The 21,293-nt window shown below is 52.1% G+C and overlaps 1 long non-coding RNA gene and 1 pseudogene across 1 annotated transcript; one reads left to right on the forward strand and one right to left on the reverse strand.

Annotated features, from left to right (window-relative positions):
• Positions 1-15,315: 15,315 nt before the first annotated feature.
• Positions 15,316-16,452, reverse strand: LOC115297919. The gene is made up of 2 exons (XR_003911523.1): positions 16,228-16,452; positions 15,316-15,605 (listed from the first exon to the last, which is right to left on the reverse strand). It is a non-coding gene; the product is annotated as an uncharacterized LOC115297919 (long non-coding RNA).
• Positions 16,453-17,306: 854 nt separating this feature from the next.
• Positions 17,307-17,909, forward strand: LOC115299684 (annotated as a pseudogene).
• The last annotated feature ends 3,384 nt before the right edge of the window (positions 17,910-21,293 follow it).

A 21,293-nucleotide genomic window follows, 5' to 3' on the forward strand; every position in this document is an offset into this window, starting at 1 on the left:
GGTCCCGCCCCCGCCCCGCCCCGGCCGGGCCCCGCCCCCGCCCAGCCCAGCCCCACCTGCCGAAGCCGCTCGTCGCTTTCCGGCGGCGCTCGGAGCCTCCCGAAACTCACCTAGGGCAGGTGCGGCCGGGGCGAGACCGGTAGGGAAAGTGAAGGCGGCCCAGGATTTCCCGCGGCCATGCTGCCTACCGACTCTGTCCCGGGTTCAAGTCCTGGTCCAAAGCGAGGGTTTGGAAATACCGAGACGCAGCTTCGAGTCCCGACGAGGCCACAGTGTGACCTTGTAACATTGCCCCCTCCCGAGGGGCAGAAACCAAGTTGGGGTCACCCCAAACTCCTCGGCCTCTACCCAAATCATGGGTGTTGAACGGTGCATGATTGGATAAAGAAACTTGGGCAAGTCGCTTTGCCTCTCTGAGCCTCAGTTTCCCCATCTGTGAAGTGAGGATACCCACCTCATGAGGCTGTTACAACACACAACAGATGCCTGACAAATGTGAGCTCCTCCTCACCCCCGTTTCTCCCAAGATGCCGGCCTCACTCTTTCAGCCATCCTTCCCTCCGTCCACCTATTCTTGATTCTCCACTTACTGTTGTCTTGGGCCACACGCTTCCCCGAGCCATTTCTGCTGGCTGGCTTATTGCTCCCCAGAGACGGCCAAACTCTGGCCCCCAGCTAAGGAGGTCAGAAGGGGTGGGTGGGTCACACTTCCAGCCCACCACCCTGCAGGAGTAGGTGGGAGAAGCGGGGCTCTGTAATTATGCTCGGTTTACCCTCTAGCCCTCTCCTCACCCAACCCTGTGGTCCAGGAGCCTCACAGCTGGCCCTGGGGCCAAAGATCCAGCCTGACTGCCTCCTTGGGTGATTCATGGGGTGCCAGGCTATTAATTGTGACCAGGACTGTTCCACAATTATACCCTACAGTTTCCCTCCTCCACACTTTTATCCCCATGACAGCCTGAGACGGCCTCCCCCAGCCCCAGAAAGTCCTTTTTTTCTTCTTGCCCCCCTTTCTGCCCTTGAAAGCCTTGCCCACCTCCCATACCTTCTCAGTGAAGAGAACCCCCCCCAACCACTACCCGGCCCAATCAGGAATGACTATCCCCCAGTTTCCCTGTGTTTCTACCACGTGGGCCTCTGTTATGGCCTCACAAGTAACTAAAGTTGCCACAAAGCTCGAGCCCGTACCAACTTCTGTCACCACACGGTCCCATTCAAGCCCCCCAATAACCCTGAGAAGTAGATTTATTGCCCACCCCACCCAATTTACAGATGAAGAAACTGAGGTTCGGGGAGGTAAAGCGATGTCTAGAGGGTAGCTAAGCACCAAATGAACACTGGCCACGATTATTGCCTGTTCTTGTTATTGCTCAAGGCCACCCAGGTCAGAAGGGCAAGGCTGGAAGACCACCTGGCCTGGCCTTGACCTCAGAATCCAAGGTCTGTCCCTGACATCTCATTGCCTCTCTTGGAAAGCAGGGGTGATAATATCCTCTCTTTGTGTCCAATAACAGGTATCATGCTTCCCTAGTCTGAGACCCTCAAGAGGCTTTATCCGAGGGGTGCCTGGGTGGCTCAGTTGGTTAAGCCTCCGGCTTCGGCTCGGGTCAGATCTCACGTTCGTGGGTTCGAGCCCCGCGTCAGGCTCTGTGCTGACAGCTAGCTCAGAGCCTGGAGCCTGCTTCCGGTTCTGTGTCTCCTTCTCTCTCTGCCCCTCCCCCTCTCATGCTCTGTCTCTCTGTATCAAAAATAAATAAAACAAAAAATTAAAAAAAAAAGAGAGACTTTATCCGAGTCACTTGTGCACCAGCGCCAGGCCTGGCACGTAATAAGTGGTCAGTGCTTGCTACATGAATGCATGTCCGCACTTCTCCTGCGAGCCCAGTTTCCTCAGCTGGTTGTGACTCACGGTCTGGTCCCCAGACAGCCCACTCCTGGCCCTACGGGGGTGCTCACGCCACTTAACTTCACTGAGCAGTTGTGGACATTGAGAAAGCACTCGAAGAAACAGGCAGTCATCTGAAAGGAGGGAGGGATTCACAGGCACCCACCATGTCTGGTTTCAGATTGCGGTTTTGCAGAGCAGAGTGACTGTACTTGCCACTGTCCCGGCCCCACCCTGCCCGAGGTCCCCAAGACCGAGGCGAGCGGCCCCCACAACCCGCACGGCACCCTACGTGGAGGGGCCAGCCGTGCTGCAGATAACTCACTGGGCTGCCTTGTCCCGGCGACTCCTCCTCTTTCAGCCTCATGCTTCTCATCTGTAAAATGGAGACCATCGTTTTGGTTTGAGCTATTTCAAGGGATTATTGCAAGGTGAAATGAGGATGTAGATAAAGAGGCTTCATTTCTTGTATCTTGCCCAGTGCACCCACCCTTCTCCCGGTCTTGAACCTCCTTCATGGGCCAGAGTCGCTCTGTCTCTCACACCTCCTTCGGAGGCAAGATCGCAGTCATGAGCTGTGTGACCTTGGCAAGTCACCCAGCCTCTCTGAGCCCCCTGGAGGTTGGGATTCAGGATCATTACAGCTCATCCAACCACATCAAACCATGTAAATTGTGCACACTGAGAGAAATATGCAAGAGCCAACTGGTCCATCCCTCTGCGCCCATCACCCAGCCCAGAAAGGTGCTCAGCTCTCAGATTCCAGGGGAAACAGGCTCTACCTTCTTTGCCACGCACCCCAAGGTTTCTCCTGTCTGATCTCAATAGAAGAATAATCCCCTGCTCAAGCTCCTAGTGCCTCCCAGTGTCCCCGGTCCATTCTTGCCCCATCCTTTCTTACCATTCTCCCATCCATGAGGACTCAGATGCACTCTGGCTTTGAGCCTCCTATCTGCTGGGCCTTGATCTCCACACTGGCCTCCACTTCCTGCTTCTGACCCATTTACAGAGTGGGGCTGAGGCTATCTCTTATGCATGTGGGATAATGAGGGCTTGGGACTGGAGGAAGAGGTGGGGAGAGGTGTTCACTAGGCACCCTCCACCCACTCTCCCCACCAAGGCTGTCCTCCCTCCCAAAGGGTGCACGGGAGTTTGGGGCAAGGGCTGAAATAATAACAATATCCACAGCAAAATTTTTAAGTGCCTACAACATGCCAGGCACTCTGCTAAGAGCATCTTCTGTAAGATGCTTGTAAGGTGGAATCCATTCTCCCCATTTAACAGATAAGGACATTGCTGCTCCAAGAAGTCAAGTACTGCACGCATAAACCATATGTAGAATGTACACAGTGATTGTGTGCAGAGCAATGACGGAACTCGGGTTTTGTCACAGCTGGTACCCCTAACCCCTGCCACACAGATGCACAGGACAAAGCCAGGAGCGCTGGTCACCTTCAGACCTCACACCCCAACCAATGAGATCATAGTGGTCTTAGGTGGCTTTGGGAGAGGATCCAGGTACTGGAATTGACTCCATCTGGAGAGTATGGAAACATGGCAACAGGCAGAGAGGCGTGTGCCCACAGTGAGTGCATGCTCACATGTGTGCAGACGCGTGCATGACGCCTGTGTGAGCATAGATGAGTGCACAGAATGTTGTGTGTGCACAGGTGTGTGTGTGACGGGCGCCCCAGAGGCTGCTAAGTGTATGCACTGTTCTGCCATGTTTGTCCCTTTTGCAACCCACACTTGGAGGGGGCCTGCCACTGGGAAGGGGCTGTGGATGAGCTGCCCTCCAGGAGGGACAGTCGGTGGGCTTTGCACCCATAGGTGGTAACACTTAGAAAGAATTTTTGAGGGAAGTGCTCTCTGTGGCATGGGGCTGGGAGGTGGGAGAGAAGACGGATGAAAGCAGGCGAGGTGGGACATGGCAGGGCACGAGCTGGGCGGGAGCCCCTGACACTAGCCAGAAATGAGGAGTGGGGAGTCAGCCGGGACCTGGCATGGACCCCGTGAGGGTCACAGGTCTGAGGATTCGCAAAGGTCTCTGGATCATTCCCTCACAGACATCAAGGGGGTGCCATGAAGGTTCATGTGCACTGCGAGTGCGTGTGTGTGTGACTTTACCTGTGTGCACACGGGTGATTATGTGCGGTGTTTGCATGTGTGGATACATGTGGATGTGTGCGTGGAGTACACAAGCGTGAAGGGGGGATGGATGAACCATACATGGTGTGTGCACATGGTTACATGTCAGTGTGTGTGATGTGTGCACAGCAGGGCCTGTCACTGCCAGGGAGAAGGAGGAGAGAAGAATGTCATTTGGCCCAGGCCTCACATTCGTGTTTAAAATTCATGCTCAGGGGTGCCTGGGGGGTTCAGTTAGTTAAGCGTCTGACTTTAGCTCAGCTCATGATTTCACGATCTGTGAGTTCGAGCCTCACATCAGGCTCCGTGCTGACAGCTCAGAGCCTGGAGCCTGCTTCAGATTCTGTGTCTCCCTCTTTCGCCTTTCCCCCACTTGCACTCCATCTCCCGCCCTCTCTCTCTCTCTCAAATATAAGTAAAAAACATTTTAAAAATTAAAAAAATAAAATTCATGCTTAGAAATGCATCAAAAAATATGGGGCACCTGACTGGCTCAGTTGGTTGGGCGTCTGATTCTTGATTTCAGCTTGGGTCATGATCCCAGGGTCGTGGGATCTAGACCTGTGTTGGGCTCTACACTGAGCGTGGAGCCTGCTTTGGATTCTCTCTCTCTCCCCCCCGCTATGCCCTGAGTGTACATGTGCTGTCTCTCTCTGTTTCTCAAAAAATATATATATACATATATAAATTTTTTAAAAAGGATGGAGGGAGGGATGGAGATGAGTAGACGGAAAGGTAGATTCATGGACTGCTGGCAGGATGGAGGGAGGGATGAATATGCGGTAATGCAAATATTGCAAAATGTTTATTGTCGATTCTAGGTGGTGAGGGTACAGGCATTGGCTGTGCAATTTTTTCCAGCTTTCTGGACGCTCAGCGTTGTAACATAATAAAATGTTAGAAAACGAGGCACATGCAAAAGGGGGCTGGATGTCTTGTCCCAGAGAACCAGGCACAGGTGGCAAGATTTGGGTGCTCACGGTACTGTTGTAAACTTCCCGCCCCTGCTAGACTACGCGCAGCCCTGGGGGCCGTGTGTCTTTCATCATTCCTGCAATGATCGCTCGAATCTCTCAATTGCAATGCATTGGGTTGGTGAGTGTGTGTGTGTGTGTGTGTGTGTGTGTGTGTGTGTGTGTGTGTGTTAAAGAGGTTAATTTGTTAAATATAAACAGGTAAAAAACATCACAATTGTGAGCAGCTTCCTGAGGCTTTTCTTCACCTAAAAATGTTTTAATGTTTACTTATTTATTTATTTAAGAGAGAGAGAGAGAGAGAGAGAGACAGAGTCAGGGCACAAGCAGGGGAGGGGCAGAGAGAAGGGGAGACACAGCATCTGAAGCAGGCTCCAGGCTCTGAGCTGTCAGCACAGAGCCCAATGCAGGGGTCACATCCACCAACCCTGAGCTCATGACCTGAGCCAAAGTCAGACACTTAACTGAGCCACCCGCGCCCCCATTTCTTCAGTTTTAAACTTATGGGAATCCTTAAGAAGGCAGAACTGCTTGGGCCCCTCTTGACCTGTGAGAGTCGGGGGTGTGAGCACAGCCGGGCGGCTGAGGCTGAGGCCTGTTGAGAACCACCCTCTCCCCGCTCCCTGCCCAGGTGCCCAGCCCCCTCCAAGCCCCCATGAGGTCAGTCCCGTTCCTGGGGTGAGGGGGTGTCTTGGGGCCAAGGAAGAGCAGCTGCTGGCCCCAGGGCATCCTTGGGCACCACGAACGCTGTCATTTGAGGCTTGGACACGCTCAGGCCAAGCGGCGTCCTCCAGGCAGCAGTGGGAGTGTGGGCGGGGAGGTGAGGCTCAGGTAGTGAGGAGAGCTCCTCCCCTGCCCCCTACATGTGTTCTGTCCTGTCTAACCCATCCTCCTCTCCCACCCAGGGCCTGTAGGCCCAACTGTCAGCACACTGCCCCATTGTACAGATGGAGAAACTGAGGCCTGGAGAGAATAGAGTCACCGAGGCTAGCCAGCAAGTCAGCAGCAAAGTCAGAATGGAGATCCATGATGGGCTCTATTCTCTGTATCCACTGCCTGCCACCGCTGTGTCCCCCTTCTCTGGTCACTGCAGGAGAGGCCTCCAGGCCTGGGGTTAATGAGATTAAATGACTCCTTTCCAGCGCTGGGGAACACATTAATATTCGAGCAACAGCGGCTGCCCCTGCCAGTGGCTGCGGCCGAATGCCACACATGAGCTCCCTGTCTTTAGCGTGCATTCCGGACTGCAGAAGCCATGGATTTCGCAGCTGTTACCCCAAATTCCTCAGCCCGTCTGTCTCTGCAGCTGTTCCAGGACATCTGGGGATGCAGAGGTTCCTTGGGGCCAGGCACGGGCCTAGGCCCCGGGGAGGGGAAGCGCAGGGCTCCCTGTAATCAGCCCAGGCGTTGGAGCAGGGTCCGTTTCATGTGGACAAGCAAGCCCCCAGCAGCCCATCATTAGCTCCCCCACCCCTGCGCTGGCCCGGGCCCTGACCTTGCTGCCTGCCGCAGCCCCAGGGAGAAGGCGGCAGGTATTTCTCCAAAGCCTTTCATTCCCAGGGGCGTCCCCAGGGCCACTGGGTTCAGGGAAAGGAGCCTAGTGACAACGAGTGGGAGGGAAAGTCCGCCTGAAGGCAGCCCCCGCCCCCCCATCACAGGGCAGCAATCCTCCCTACAGGAAGACAGAGACTTGGCCTCGAGAATCCCACAATGTGGGAGCTGCAAGAGCTCAAAACCCACCAGATGTACAGACAGACAAGGGAATATTACTCAAGCTTTGCAAGGAAGGAAATTCGGGCCCACTCTGTAACACACACATACCTCAAGCACATTATGTTGAGTGAAATCAGCCAGTCACCACGGGAAAACACTGTGCGATTCCACTTGGATGTACCCAGAGTAGTCACATTAATAGAGACAGAACATGGAGTGGTGGGTGCCAGGGGCTGGGGGGAGAAGGGAATGGGGAGTTATAAAAAACAAACAGAAACCCCTAACGGGGCGCCTACCTCAGGTGGATATGTGTCCGACCTTAGCTCAGGTCCGGATCTCACAGTTCTTGAGCTCAAGCCCCGCATCCGGCTCTGGGCTGTCAGTGCAGAGCCTGCTTCAGATCCTCTGTCTCCTTCTGTCTGCCCCTCTCCTGCTCATTCACTCTCCCTCAAAAATAGATAAACATTAAAAAAAAAACCCATGCCCATCTAGTGTCTCTTCTCATTTAACAGATGGAGGGACTGAGGCCAAGACAGGGGAGGAAAGGACTTACACGGCGGATGTTGGGAGGTGTCCCCAGCTTTCTGCTCCTTCCCAAGGAAGCACCCTCCCCACACCCTGGTTGGCCGGGCTCCTACACAGCCGCCTGGCCTCCAAGCTTGGAGTCCATGGTTCACCTAATTTTATTCACCTTTTTAAAAAATAACTTTTCTTCTTTACTCTGGGTTTAGTTCCTCCCAATCATAAAATCATACCTGTTCCCTGAGAGCAAGGACCTCATCCCGCTGATTCGCCTCATTGCATCTTCTGCATTTCACAGGCGGAAGACATGAACTTTAGGACATTTGGAAAATACGGGAACATTTAAAAAAAAAAGGGAAAAAGAAATCCCTGATGGATTTTCACCCTCTATCTGCTTTAATATGTCTTATTCTGGGGGCGCCTGGCCGGAGCATGCGACTCTTGATCTACACCCATGTTGGGCATACAGATAACTTAAAAATAAAACTTTAAAAAATATATGTATATATATCTTATTCTAATCTATTTTAATGCTTAGACGCTTTTTAAAAACCATCTGGGTTCGTATTACATAAATAGCATGTGTCCTGTCTTTTTCATGGAACATGATGTAAATGATTTCTTATCAGCACGGAGAGTGGCTCATCAGTGCGCTTCAGCCACTCAGAAGTCACCTTCTTGGCAAGGCCCCTGGGACCACGCAGGCTAAATTGGCCCTCCGACCACATCCCTTTACTTCCGTCATGACAGTATCGTATCTGAGAGTGTCTCCTTCGCTTGTCCATTCCCTGGCATCTCATCTGGCTGCTTGTTTCCCTGTCCCTGGGGCAGTTTAACTCCGGGGCCATGTGAACTAAGGCACACGGGTCCCTAGCACGCAGACATTGATGGAGTGGGTGCCAGGCACAGTCGTGGGGTCTGCACGCGCATCCGTGAGTAGAACAGACAGAAACCCTTCCCTTTATAGACCTCATATTCCAGTGGGGAAGGAACGAAAGAACGAATGAAAACAAATGATCAAATTTGACTACCTCCTGATGTTGGACATTGAGGTCAATGCTCCTTAAACGTTTCCCTGCAGTACCTTTAATGGGCTGTAAGCAGGAAATTCTTTTAAATTCTCAAGTCTTATCATTAAAATGAGTGCAAAGCATGCATCCTATCAGGGCTACAGGCCTGGGAGTTTTCTGGCATTAAGCTCTGAAAGCCTGTGCCCTAGGAAAACCTCCAGTGTCAGGCAGGTTGGGACAGCTGGTCACCCTACTTCTCTACCGCACTGTATCCATGATTTTTTTTAAAAAACAGCTTTATTGAAACACATACCACGTTGGGGCACCTGGGTGGCTCAGTCGGTTGAGCGTCTGACTACGGCTCAGGTCATGATCTCACAGTTTGTGGGTTCGAGCCCCACGTTGGACTCTGTGCTGACAGCTAGCTCAGAGCCTGGAGGCTGTCTTCAGATTCTGTGTCTCCCTCTCTCTCTGACCCTCCCCTGCTCATGCTGTCTCTCTCTCTCTCAAAAATAAATAAAACATTAAAAAAAGAAACGCGTACCACGAATCATAATATCTACTTATTTTAAACTGTACAATTCAGTGGGTTTTCGTACATTCACAGAAGTGTGCAATCACACCGCCATCTAATTCCAGAATATTTCGGCACCTCAAAAAGAAACTTCAAATCCATTAGCAGTCATTCCCCATTTCCCCACCCCACCCCTCACCCAGCCCTTGGCAACTATTTAGCTAATTTCTGTGTCTACATACTGCTAATTCTGGACACTCTGTATAATGGAACCGTAGGGATGAGTGGCCTTTAGTAGCTGACTTCTTTCACTTAACATCATGATTTCAAGGCTCATCCATGCTGTAGCTTGTGACAGCATTTTCTTCTCTTTTATTGCCAAATAATGTTCCATTAGATGGATAGAGCACACTTTATTTATTTGCTCACAAACTGATAGGTCTGTAGGTCCCTTCCACTTTTTGGCTATTATGTATCAGTAACACTGCTATGAATATTCATAACAAGTTACTGTGTGGACACGGGTTTCTGTTTCTCTTGAGTATAGACCTACGAGTTGAATTGCCAGGTCACAAGGTAACTCTGCGTAGCAATTTGAGAACAGCCAAGCTGTTCTCCAAAGTTACTGCACGCTTTTACATTACCGCCTTATCATTAGGCGGGCCAGCAAGGGGGGAGCGTTCTAATTTCTCCACATCCTTGTCCAAAACTTGTCATTAAGTGTATTTTTAATTTTGGCCACTTTTGTGGTGTGAAGTGCCATATTTGTTCCAATGTAAAAAATCTGTTCTAAATTACTTATCATCAAATAAAGTCAATCCCCTCTGAATGTGCCTGAGGTCGATCATGTGGCTCCAATGACCCCAACACACCTCCTGGTACTTGGGAGGACCGGGCACCAGCCTGATGTGTGTTAATTAAAGGTGCTTTCAAAGTTTTGATATTGTAAACAATATTTTTTTTTGAGAAAGAGCACAAATGGGGGAGGGGCAGAGAGAGAGAGAGAGCACAAATGGGGAAAGAGAGAGAGAGAGAGAGAGAGAGAGACAGACAGACAGACAGACAGACAGAATCCCAAGCAGGTTCCTCACTCGCAGTGCAGAGCTAGGCATGGGGCTCGAACTCACAAACCATGAGACATGACCTGAGCCGAAGTTGGACACTTAACTGACAGAGCCACCCAGGCGCCCCAGGAGGGGGAGAATCTTAAGCAGGCTCCACACCCAGCATGGAGCCTGTCGAGGGTCTCACAACCTGGAGATCATGACCTGAGATGAAATCAAGAGTTGGACACTTAACTGACGGAGCCACCCAGGTACCCCTGAAATTTTTAGTAAATTTTTAACAAAGGATCTTGCATTTTTATTTTTCACAAGAACCTGCCAACTGCATAGCTGGTCCCACTTGTTTGCCTTCTGCCTCTTGCACAAAATACACTCCTTTTTTTTTTTTAAATAAGTATTTATTTAAGTAATCTATACACACAACATGGGGCTCGAACTCATGGCCTCGAGATCAAGAGTCTCATGGTCTTCTGACTGAACCAGCCAAATGCCCCAAGATAATACACTCCTTGACCTCAGGGTCTGCCCTACCTACCCTCTGTGCTCCCAATGCTTGGCAGAGCCAGATGAATGAAGGCCCAAAATGTATGAATGAAATGAATGAATGAATGGATGAAAAGGAAGGAAGAAAGGAAGGAAGGGAGAAAGAGAGAGAAGGAGGGGCTGAGAGAGAGAGGGAGCAGGAGGGGACAGGGAGGGAAGTGAGATGAGGGAAGAGAGAGAGGGAGGGGGAGGGGGAGGGAGAAGTAGAAGGAGGAGGGGAGAGGAGGAGGGAAAGAGGAGTTGAGGGAAGAAGAGGGAAGAAGGGAGGAAGGGGAAAGGAGAGGGGGAAGGGGAGGGGGAGGACTTGAAGGGGAAGAGATAGGAGGGAGGAATTGAGGGAGGAAGAGGGAGGAGGGTGAAAGGGAGGGAGGGGAGAAAGAGAGGAAGAGAGAGTGTAAAGAAAGGAATTCATCTGTTGCACCTTGAAGAATACAGTCAGGGGCATTTGCACTGCAAACGAAGGCGAAATGGTATTGCAAGCATTCTAAGGGCAGAGCATGGGCAAAGGCATCCATGGGTGAAAATTCCCCGAGGGCAGGCCCAGGAAGACCTGTGGTTTCATTGACCTCAGCTGAACCGCCAAGATTTAGGGGAAGTGGGAGGGTGGAGGCAATTCCTGCCTTCTGGAAGGAGCTGTCTCCCTGGCGGTGGGCAGAGAGAAAGCCCTGGAATCCCGAAGAGGAGGCGCCAATGAGCACCCTCACAGGGGCCTCCCCTGTCATTGCGGGGTAGGAGAAGTCAGTCCAGGAAGCTGAGGAGGGCCAATGGAACAGCCTGGCTCAGGGCCAGGCCTTCAAGGCCCGATGATCTTCATGACTCCAATCAAAATGCCTCTGCCACCACCGGGGAGACCTCAGGGCCTCTGACTCAGAGGTCAGCACTTCCTGCCCGGCACCCCATGAGCAAAGAGGCTTCTCTAGACCTCAAGCTCCACCTTGGTCCCCTTCCCCCGGAAACTGGTGGTCACCAGAGTCCCGGAGCCAATAAGAGGTTCGAAGATGCCCCAGCAGTGGGTGCCCAGCTCCCAGGCAGAGAGACAATGACCTCTTGGGGTTTATGGGCAGAGAGCTGGGCCCTGCCTGGCAAAGGAAGAGGACCAGCAAGCTGCAAATCCTGGAGGAGTTTATACTGCCAACCTGGGTCCCTCTACTCCTCCCCACCTCCTACCTCCCTCTCTCCTTCATTCCCACCCCCCTAGGCCTGGGAGCTTTCTTTCCAATGAGCTTGATACATCACACTCATTCTTGTGTCAGGGCCTTTGCACTTGCTGCTCCCTGCCCGCAATGCCGTCCCCCAGATCTAGCATGGCTGCTGTCATTACTCAGGTCCAACACCGCCTCCTCACCAAAGGAAACGACGCGTCCTCCTCAGCTTATGTACGCATAACCAGCCCCTCTCCGCCTCGTGACCTTGTTTAATTTTCAGACTGCTGGTCCAGAATCCTACCCCTATTAACTCCTAGCTTGGGCGAGTTACCCCGCCTCTCTGTGCCTCCATTTCCTCACCTATGAAGTGGGAATCCTTATAGCACTTAATCATCGTGCTGTAGGGAGGACTAAATGAGAGGACACAAGGTCCGGCACGTAGTAGGGCTCCATAAAGAATAGCCATTATGACCCTCATTGTCTGTCCCCTCCAGCTCCCCTTGAGAGACAGGACCGTGTCTGGTTGCCCAAGGCTGCAACCCCAGGGCCTGGAACAGTAAGTGGTACATAAAAGGCACTCCAGAAATAGGTACTGATGTAACTGATCTGTTCTTTCTCTCCTGGTATTTTGCCCTTTTCCTACACTATCCTCCCAGGACAAGCAGGCAAGAGGCCTCCCCAGGCTGGAAGGGGAGGAAGGACGGAGCAGTGGTGAGGACAGAGACATCAGGGGCCCTGAAGAGGGCAGCCAGAGTCCCGAGGGGGGGACCTGCCTGGAGGACCCCAGCCCTCAGTGTGTCCCCCGACTCAGCAGAACGATTCTTGAGCGCTCCAGTATAACCCAGAAGCGGAGAGAGATGTCAGCCACAGAAGGGCTGGCCATTCAAAGCAAAAGGGACAACAATGTCACAGAGGTGACCTGTGTGGACAGATGACTGGGAAACCTATGGGCCCACCCAAGCCTTAGCTCTAGATGAATTCATCTCCGACCCTAATTTAGACAAAACCCATTGAGGAAAAAGAAAATTCTATTTGTTAGGCCTGGCGAGGGACCTAGCGCCCAATTAGAACATTCATTACATTACTGTTGCTCCTGGCTGATCTCTCGGAGCCTCAGCTCTGTCTTCGGTAAGATGGGGGGGAGTTTCACCTCTCCCCCAGGATGCTAGCACAGGTTTTAGTCGTGATAAAAAGTTCTCCAGGACTTGCCTTGCCTCTCACTGAATCCTTTCAACCACTCTAAGAATAACTATGATCTCCGTTTTACAGTTAAAGGAAACAAAGGCACAAAGAGATGAGTAACCTGGTCTGAGGTTGAGTTAGGGGGTCTGACTGCAGCCCCGACCTGGTCTAAGCCCCGGCCCACCCTGTCCTCCATGCAGACAGAGGAGATATGCAGAGAGCGCCCATGTTCCCGAAACCACAGACCTGGGCTGACAGGGGTGGGGGTGGGGGTGCCACTGGACACAGCAGGGAAGAGGCAGGGGTGTAGCTCTGCACAGCCTGGCGCAGGATGGCCTTCCAAGGGCTGCAGATCCTTAATGGAACGAGAAGCTCCGCCCCCAGTCCACTTCAGCCATCCATACAACTGGACGTGTCAGGAGGCCTGGGTCAAGTGCCAGTTCTGTCTCTGGCTTTCAGGGTGACCTTGGCAAGTCCCTCGCCTCCTGGGACTTCTGTTTTGGCGGCTGGCCCCAGTACAGATGAACCAGGGCTCTGGCTCAGTGAGCAGATCACGCTGCCAGCTGGGCTCTGTAGAGTCCCCTGGTGGACAAATTAGTGCAGGACTCCAGCAGCTCTGAGACTGGGACCACCGGATCGCTCAAGCCCTGAATGCGTGGAGGGGACACCCTCACGTCTCATTACCAGGCTCCAGGAGGAGGAGGAAGGTCTGGAGAAGATCTGGGTGGGTCGGGAGAATTCTCTGGTTTTGCCCTTCACTTGCTGTGTGGCTTTGTGCTCGCCTTCCTCTCTCTAGGCCTGTTTCCCCATCTCTAAGAAGGGACTCCTAGGAATACCTGGGTGGTGCAGTCGGTTAGGCATCCTGCTCTTGGTTTCGGCTCAGGTCATGATCTCCCGGTTTCTTGAGTCTGAGCCCCACATGGCGCTCTGCACTGGCAGTGTGGAGCCTGCTTGGAATACTCTGTCTCCGTCTCTCTCTGCCCCTCCCCGACTTGTGCTGTCTGTGTCTCTCTCAAAATGAAAAAATAAATTAAAAAAAAAAAGACAGGAATCCTGATCTGGGAGGCATAAGGTTTGAAAGAGCTGTGCAAGCTTGGGCAACTCCCTGCCTTTCTCTGGACCTTAAAAGTTGATAGGATCAGGGGCACCTGGGTGGCGTCCGACTTCAGCTCAGGTCATGATCTCACTGTTCATGGGTTTGAGCCCCACGTGGGGCTCTGTGCTGTCAGCTCAGAGCCTAGAGCCTGTCTTCGGATTCTGTGTCTCCCTCTCTCTCTGACCCTCCCCTGCTCATGCTGTCTCTCTCTCTCAAAAATAAATAAAAACATTAAGAAGATTTTTTTTAAGTTGATAGGCTCAGATGGCCTCAGGACACTTCTGACTCTGACATTCAGAGGCCCAAATGGAAACTACATATTTAGGGAGATTTAAGAGGAGGTGCAAGGGGACCCAAGGGAAACTGCCTTGAGGGAAGGCCCGAGTCCAAATTGTCTCCCAGGGCTAAAAGGAGTCCTCTTGGCACTGAATGCATAGTCGGGTTTTTAAATTTGACATATTTATTGAGAAAATACTCAGTGCAAGACCCTGCACTAGTCACTGTCCCCACAGTAACGGACAACACAGACACACAGCCTTTGCCCTTGAGGAAGAACTTACAGCCTAGTCAGGAGCACTGATTAGAAAGCAAACATTCACACTCTTGTCTGAACAAGTAACGGGGAATATGGACAAGTCAGAGCCACAGCACTGTTGGTAGATAAGGCTACAGAAGAGAGATGACGTATGAGTAGGGTTTTGAAGAATGAACAGAACCATAACAGACCCCGCATTCTTGTATGTTTCAACTGTTTTTTCCTGTCACGTTGGCTTGTGCAAAGATACCGATCTTACTGAGAGTTTGGCCACCTAACCCATGACAAGGGCTGCTGTCCTGGGGGTCTGGGGCAAGAGCAGGCAACTACTGACCAGGATGGGTGGGGTGGGTTTGAGGCACAGCATGGGGTGTGGAGACGAGACGGACTGAGGCCAAGAGTCAGAGATCTCACATTTCAATGTGGAGGAATGAAAATGGCCATGACAAACCAGCTGTGTGGACATGCACTGCCCTTAAATTTGCCCTGAAGCTCTTCAAGTTTCTTCCTCTGCCCCAAGGCACAGGCCAGCTCTAACTTTCTCAGGGCAAATGGCCTCACCAAGTCTCTGCCGCCATGGCGTCTTTCCTGTTGACCATGTTTGCCAGGATGCCTTTGGGTGGAGACATGTGCCCGGTGAGCTAGAGCTGTCTTAGCAATTCACAAGTTGGCGGAGTTTCAGGAGTTTTGCAAACCAGTTGTTAGACAGTCATTATTACAATTTAAATGGGGCTCCTGGGTGGCTCAGTTCGTTAAGCGTCGGACTTCAGCTCAGGTCATGATCTCACGGTTCGTGGGTTTGAGCCCCACGTCGGGCTCTGTGCTGTCAGCTCAGAGCCTGGAGCCTGCTTCAGATTCTGTGCCTCCCTCTCTTCCTGTCCCTCCCCCTCTCGTGCTCTAGCTCTGTCTCTCAAAAATAAACAAACATTAAAAAGAGTTTTAAAAATTAAAATTAAGATTAAATTACCAAAATTTACAATCAAATACATTTTTATGATCGAATGTTTTATTAAAATAAAGAGAATACTCAAAACTCTTCACTTCCTCATGATTTTACAGTTTGCCATTACCCAGTCTCTTGAGGTCATCCATATCTATGGTGTCTGTCCAGTGGAAACTCGGCATCACAATGTGCTTTTGCACATCTCTTCCCAACGCTGTGTCTGGTGGCATCACATTGGCAACTTGAAACTGGCCAAGCCAGGATGACTTACTACCTGAGAATTGGTAAAGGCTGCACATCGGGGCTTGATTTGCTCTTTTGACTTTCTAGACTAAAGAAAGTGATGGACAAAATGTTACTAGCACAGTCGATGAAATGAAAGCGATGAAATGTAGTGTAACAGTGGTCTTTACATTAGACTTAATGACAATAATTTATTGAGAAAAGAGTTAGTAGACCGGAATGGAGCCCCGCTGCAAATTTTGATTGAGTTGCAACCGTAGACTGACCAGAGATACAAGAGTTCCGCAACAACTAACAAAAGCATTCTGTGAAACGAACTGACTCCACAGAATTTACAGTCAAGAGTGCATGCTCTGTGTTATTTGTAAACTGTGTGCTACATCCTTTATATCCGTGAAGTTGATAATAAATGTAGGTACATATATAATGCATATCTTTGAATTTCTAAAGAATCAGTTGTGAAACATTGGCCAGCCCACCGCTGGACAAATCCGAATCCAAGTTTAACAAAGCCCTTTTCAGAGCATGTTTCTTCTTGAGGAAGCCCTTTTCACTATGGGAAGTAATTTCAGGACAAAGAGACAGATGACCTCATGTTTCCGTTGTCGACATTCCCGCAACCTTGGTAGCTTCTGTGCTTTTGAGGTCCGTCATTTTCAACAATGACAATAAAACCAACACACTCAGGGGCTTTATGATACTTTACTTACATTTTCCAACTTAAATGCCTTACATAAGGCCGTTTGACGGCAAGTGACAGCAATTTTGCAGGCTCATTGAAACAAAGCAGGAATAACCCGAAGTATGAATGTAGGGGAGGCAGAGAGCAGGAACTCTCCCCTGCAAACCTTCATCAGTCCCTCACCCTTCCCTTGCCTGTGCTTATTTGGTGCAAAAGGCAAGGAGGGTTAAGGCAGTTAACTTTACAGTCAACAAGTTTACCAGTTCTTAGGTCAGGGACCAGCCTGAACCAGTTGTGCCAGTCCTCATCCCCCAAGGGATCTGATTGGTCTGCTTGGATCAGGCAGGCATTCCTGGACCAATCAGTCGTGGCTATAGGCGTGGTGGGGAGGAGTCACAGGACTGCCGCCCTTGCCTCGAGGGTCAGTGCAACCGACTCTGGAGGGGCACCTCTGGGGAGAATGAGGGTGCGGTCAGGGCTGGGCCAACGCCCCGAAGGTCGCTTATCAAAGGAAGTCACCCCTGAAGCCAGGTGGACGCCCAGATCTCCCTGGCAGGGCCGGTTTCCTTTCATTCCCGTCCGTGAGAGTCACATACACTGTCCAGTATCATATTCGGTCGTCCCTGAAAATGCCTTCATTACATACTTAATAGTTTTGTCTGTAAAGAGGTGAAGAAGGCCTGTGGTGTGCGCTCAGACATCTTCGAAATATTGAGATCCTAGTAGAAGGCAGTTGTCTCTTTCTGCAGACTGGTGACCATCCTGGGGCTTCCAGGGTTGCCCGGGGGTCCCCGTCAAGGTGAGGTCATATCATTATCCTGTTGTTTCTTTACTTCACATTAGGACCTGAGCACTGCCCCCCTCCCTCCAGGGCAGGCCACAGAGCCACTTGGGTCCACAGGGCCTGGAAGCAGCTGACAGAGCAGGCTCTCTGGCTGATGGCCTGGGTTGGAACCCTGACTTCCTTACTAGTTGTGAGAGGTCAGGCAAGTAACACTGAGAGATCATGACCTGAGCCTAAATCAGACCCTTCACTGACTGAGCCACCCAGGCGCCCTGTTTGCCTTTATAAACAGTGCCTACCAAGTGGTAAATGTTCAAGGCTTTTTTTAAAAAATTGTTTTAGGCTGTGGTCTGTGGGCCGCCGGGGAAGGTGAAGGATCTCAAGATGGCTGGGCGAAAACTTGCTCTAAAAACCATTGACTGGGTAGCCTTTGGGGAGATCATACCCCGAAACCAGAAGGCCATTGCCAACTCCCTGAAATCCTGGAATGAGACCCCCACCTCCAGGTTGGCTACTCTCCCCGAGAATCCACCTGCTATCGACTGGGCTTACTACAAGGCCAATGTGGCCAAAGCTGGCTTGGTAGATGACTTTGAGAAGAAGTTTAATGCCCTGAAGGTTCATGTGCCAGAGGATAAGTACACTGTGCAGGTGATGCTGAAGAAAAAGAGGATGTGAAAAGTTGTGCTGAGTTTTTGTCTCTCTCAAAGGCCAGGATTGAAGAATATGAAAAAGAGCTGGAGAAGATGAAGAACATAATTCCGTTTGATCAGATGACCATTGAGGACCTGAACAAAGTCTTCCCAGAAACCAAATTAGACAAAAAGAAGTATCCCTACTGGCCTCACAAGCCAATCGAAAATTTATAAACTTGATTTCGGGAGAAAGCTGTGGCCCTCGTATTAGAAACTCTGGACATTAAAAATCATGATACGGTAAAAAAAATTGTTTTAGCGTTTTTTATTTTATTTTTTGAGAGACAGAGCACAAGCAGGGGAGGGGCAGAGACAGAGAGAGGGAGACACAGAATCCGAAGCAGACTCCAGGCTCTGAGCCATCAGCACAGAGCCCAAGGCGAGGCTCAAACCCATGAACTGAGATCATGACCCAAGCAGAAGTTGGACGCCTAACTGACTGAGACACCCGGGTGCCCCATTTCATCATGTTGAAATTCTTAATGATTTTTTTAACAAAGGGCCCATATTTTCCCTTTGCAGTGGGCCCATCGATTATCTAACCAGTCAAGGGTCGGGAGTGTGTATATGTGTGTCTGGGTGTGCATGTGAGGTCACATGCGGGTTTATGTGTGTGTGTGTGTCATGTGTGTCTGGGATGAGTCTTCCTCTGGACAAGGGGACCAGGAAGCTGGTCTCTGTGGGCATTACCTACCCCACCCCCACCCAAGACTCAGGGAAAAGCCTCTGTCCTCAGTCCCTCCCTGCACCCCCCTAGCCTAACCTCACACCCCCACACCAGGACCGCTCCATCTCTGCAAAAGCCCAATGCCCCACGGCACCCCTAGCCCCGCCCCTGTGCGAAGATGAGAAGAGTAAATCATCAGCTCTGGGGGGGGCGGGGGCGGGCTGGGAGAGGAGAGGAAGGGGAACCCATCTGGCCAGGCTCACACTGCACCGCGATCTCCACTAGATGTCCCCAGCCTGAGGGTCAGACAGGGGTCGGTCTCCCCACTTTCTAGACGAGACCGTTACCTGCACCTCCTAACCAGGGCTTCCTGAGAAGCTGAAACAGGCAGTCAGGATTCCTGCTTCTGGTTCTGCTCTGCCCCCAACTCATTCTGGGACTTTGGACAACAAGTTCCCTTCTTGGGCCTCAGTGTCCCCATCTGTAAGCCAAAGAGGTTGACTGTTGTGACCCCTAAGCTCCATTCAGCCCTTGCACCCAACTGACTGTCAGTACCCCCCAGCCTGTGACAGCCACTCCTGGCTCTGCACAATGGGACCGCGGCCCTGGTCCAGCTCCAGACCCCTGCCCCAGTCTCTGACTCCAGACACAGTGTGGCTCCTGGATCTGGGAACACCTAGGCCCTTTAGGCCGGTGGAGGAAGTGTGATCCTGACAGGTGACATCACCAACCCAGCAGCAGAGCCCAAGCTCAAACTGAGTCTTCCCGCCAACCTCACCCCAACCGACCCACCCCATCACTGCGCCCGCCATCACTGCCTCTGAACTACAGGCAGGATTCGGCTCTCTTGGGAAACATGGCACCCCGAGCACAGTCTCCACCAGCCCCCATCTCCCCTCTGGCCACAAATGAGAAAGAGTCTGAGGACCTCGACGGCATGGCCTTCATCCCTCATTGTTCAGGTGGGGAAACTGAGACCAGCAGGGTCTGCTAAGCACCCAGAGGCCCAGGCGTCTGAGTGCTCTCTCTGGGGTCCCTCCCTCCAGCCCTGGGAACCCGAGGTGTCTTGGGGGTGGGGGCTGGTGCCAGCTCCTGGGAACAGAAGGGGAACCTAGGGTGGGGACACCGCCTGGACACCCGTCCCCACCCCACCTCCACCCCCAGGCTGCGAAAAGAGGGGGGCCAGGCACGGTCACAGAGGCCCAGAGATGGGGCCGGCACTCTTCGCAAGCAGGGCCCAGACCCCTTCTCGGTGTTCACTGTACAGCCTCTCTTGTTTCACCTCCCGGACTTCTACCTAAGAGTTCCAGGGTTCTCTGGTGTAAGCGTGGCTCACTTGCCCTTCCCTCCCCCCACCGAGCCCCCTGTTTCATGTAGGTCTGGGGCTGGGGACAGAGTCTGGGGTTTTCCGTGGGGGCCTCGGTGACCCCCTGTGAAGGGAGATGAGAAATGCATAAGGCACAGCGCCTGCCCTCAGCAAGCTCCCTGTCTGGCTCGGACTATGCGGAGGATCCAAAACAACCTCGAGACTCCTGGCGGCTCACTTTAAGTCCCCCACCTTCCCTCAGTCTTATCACTCTGCCTTTCCCTTGAAGTTGCCACATCTACCCCCAGCCCTGCTGGGCTCTTTTCCTCTCCCTCCCCTCCCACATTAGCTCTCTGTCCTACCCTGTTTCAGAGTCAGCAACCTGGGAAACTGGAGCAGCAGGCCAAAAGAGGAAGAAGGTAGGACAGGCAAGCGGCTCAGCAGGACAGAGCTGCAGGGCCCTGCCCTCCTGGGGGCGGGGGGGTCATGCTCTCATCTTTGGCGACCCACCCTTCCTAGGTGTGGTTAGCCCTGCAGGTTCAACCCAATTTCAGAGATAGGACAAACAACTTCTCAGCCATGTGGCATGTAGGCTGGGCTCAGTGATCTCCAGCTTCTGGGTGGGAAGACCCAGGTCCAGAGAGGGTCAATGGTGGCTGGAGGCCACACAGCACAGCAGCTATGAGCCTGAGCCCTGCACCAAGTGCCCTTGACTCAAAAACTAACCGCCTCCTCTTGGTTCCGGGGGGTCTGCCATCCTGTGCGAAAGAGCTCTGGGCTGGGCGGCCTCTGAGACTCCTGAGTCCAGGGATATTTTTTCTTGGGCTGCCTAATTTTTTTCAATTAAAAAAATGTTTTATTTACCTTTTGATAGCGAGAGAGCACTAGCAGGGGAGGGGCAGAGAGAGAGGGGGACAGAGGATCTGAAGCAGGCTCTGTGCTGACAGGCTCACAGCAGCGACCCGATGTGAGGCTTGAACTCCCGAACCGTGAGGTCATGGCCTGAGCCGAAGTCAGACGTTGGGTTACCTATTCTTGAATCCCCTCCAAAATCCACCTTTTCCCAGCGTCCCCCATGCCCTTCTCCCGGCATCCTCTGCCTCAGCTAAACCATTGGTTTAAGGGACGGGCTCTGGATAGTTCCGGCCATACATCAGCCCCCCTATGGGGACCCCAGCTCTGCTGGGGTGCTCAGGCAGAACCTGTCCCCAGAACATCCCCTTTTCTCAGAAACTAAAACAGCTCTGGACCTCTCTGTGTGCCAGCCTCCACTCTAAGACTTGGTGTGTTAGCTCATTGTACCTCGATGAGGTGACAGACGTGCAGAGAGGGTACCTCACCTGCCCACAAAGCTGGCGTGGTAAGGAGGGCCTTTGGCTCAGTAAACCTGATTTCAGAGAGAGACTTTTAACTGCTGTGTCAGGGACCTCGCATCCCCTGATGGCTACCCTCTCTGTTTTCTAGACTCACAGGGAGTCCAGAACAATGATTGTGTCCCAGTTTCACTTGCAACTAGATATGGCCATGTGCCTACTTTCTGGCCAAGAGGGAGGCCGTAAATGCAGCTGTCAGGTCACGCCTTTAATTAGGAGAGGTGTGTCCTCCCCCTCCCCTGCCTGCTGGTGTGGGTGAGAGCCTGGCA

Source organism: Suricata suricatta, chromosome 8 (assembly GCF_006229205.1).
Source record: "Suricata suricatta isolate VVHF042 chromosome 8, meerkat_22Aug2017_6uvM2_HiC, whole genome shotgun sequence".
NCBI classification, from domain to species: domain Eukaryota; kingdom Metazoa; phylum Chordata; class Mammalia; order Carnivora; family Herpestidae; genus Suricata; species Suricata suricatta.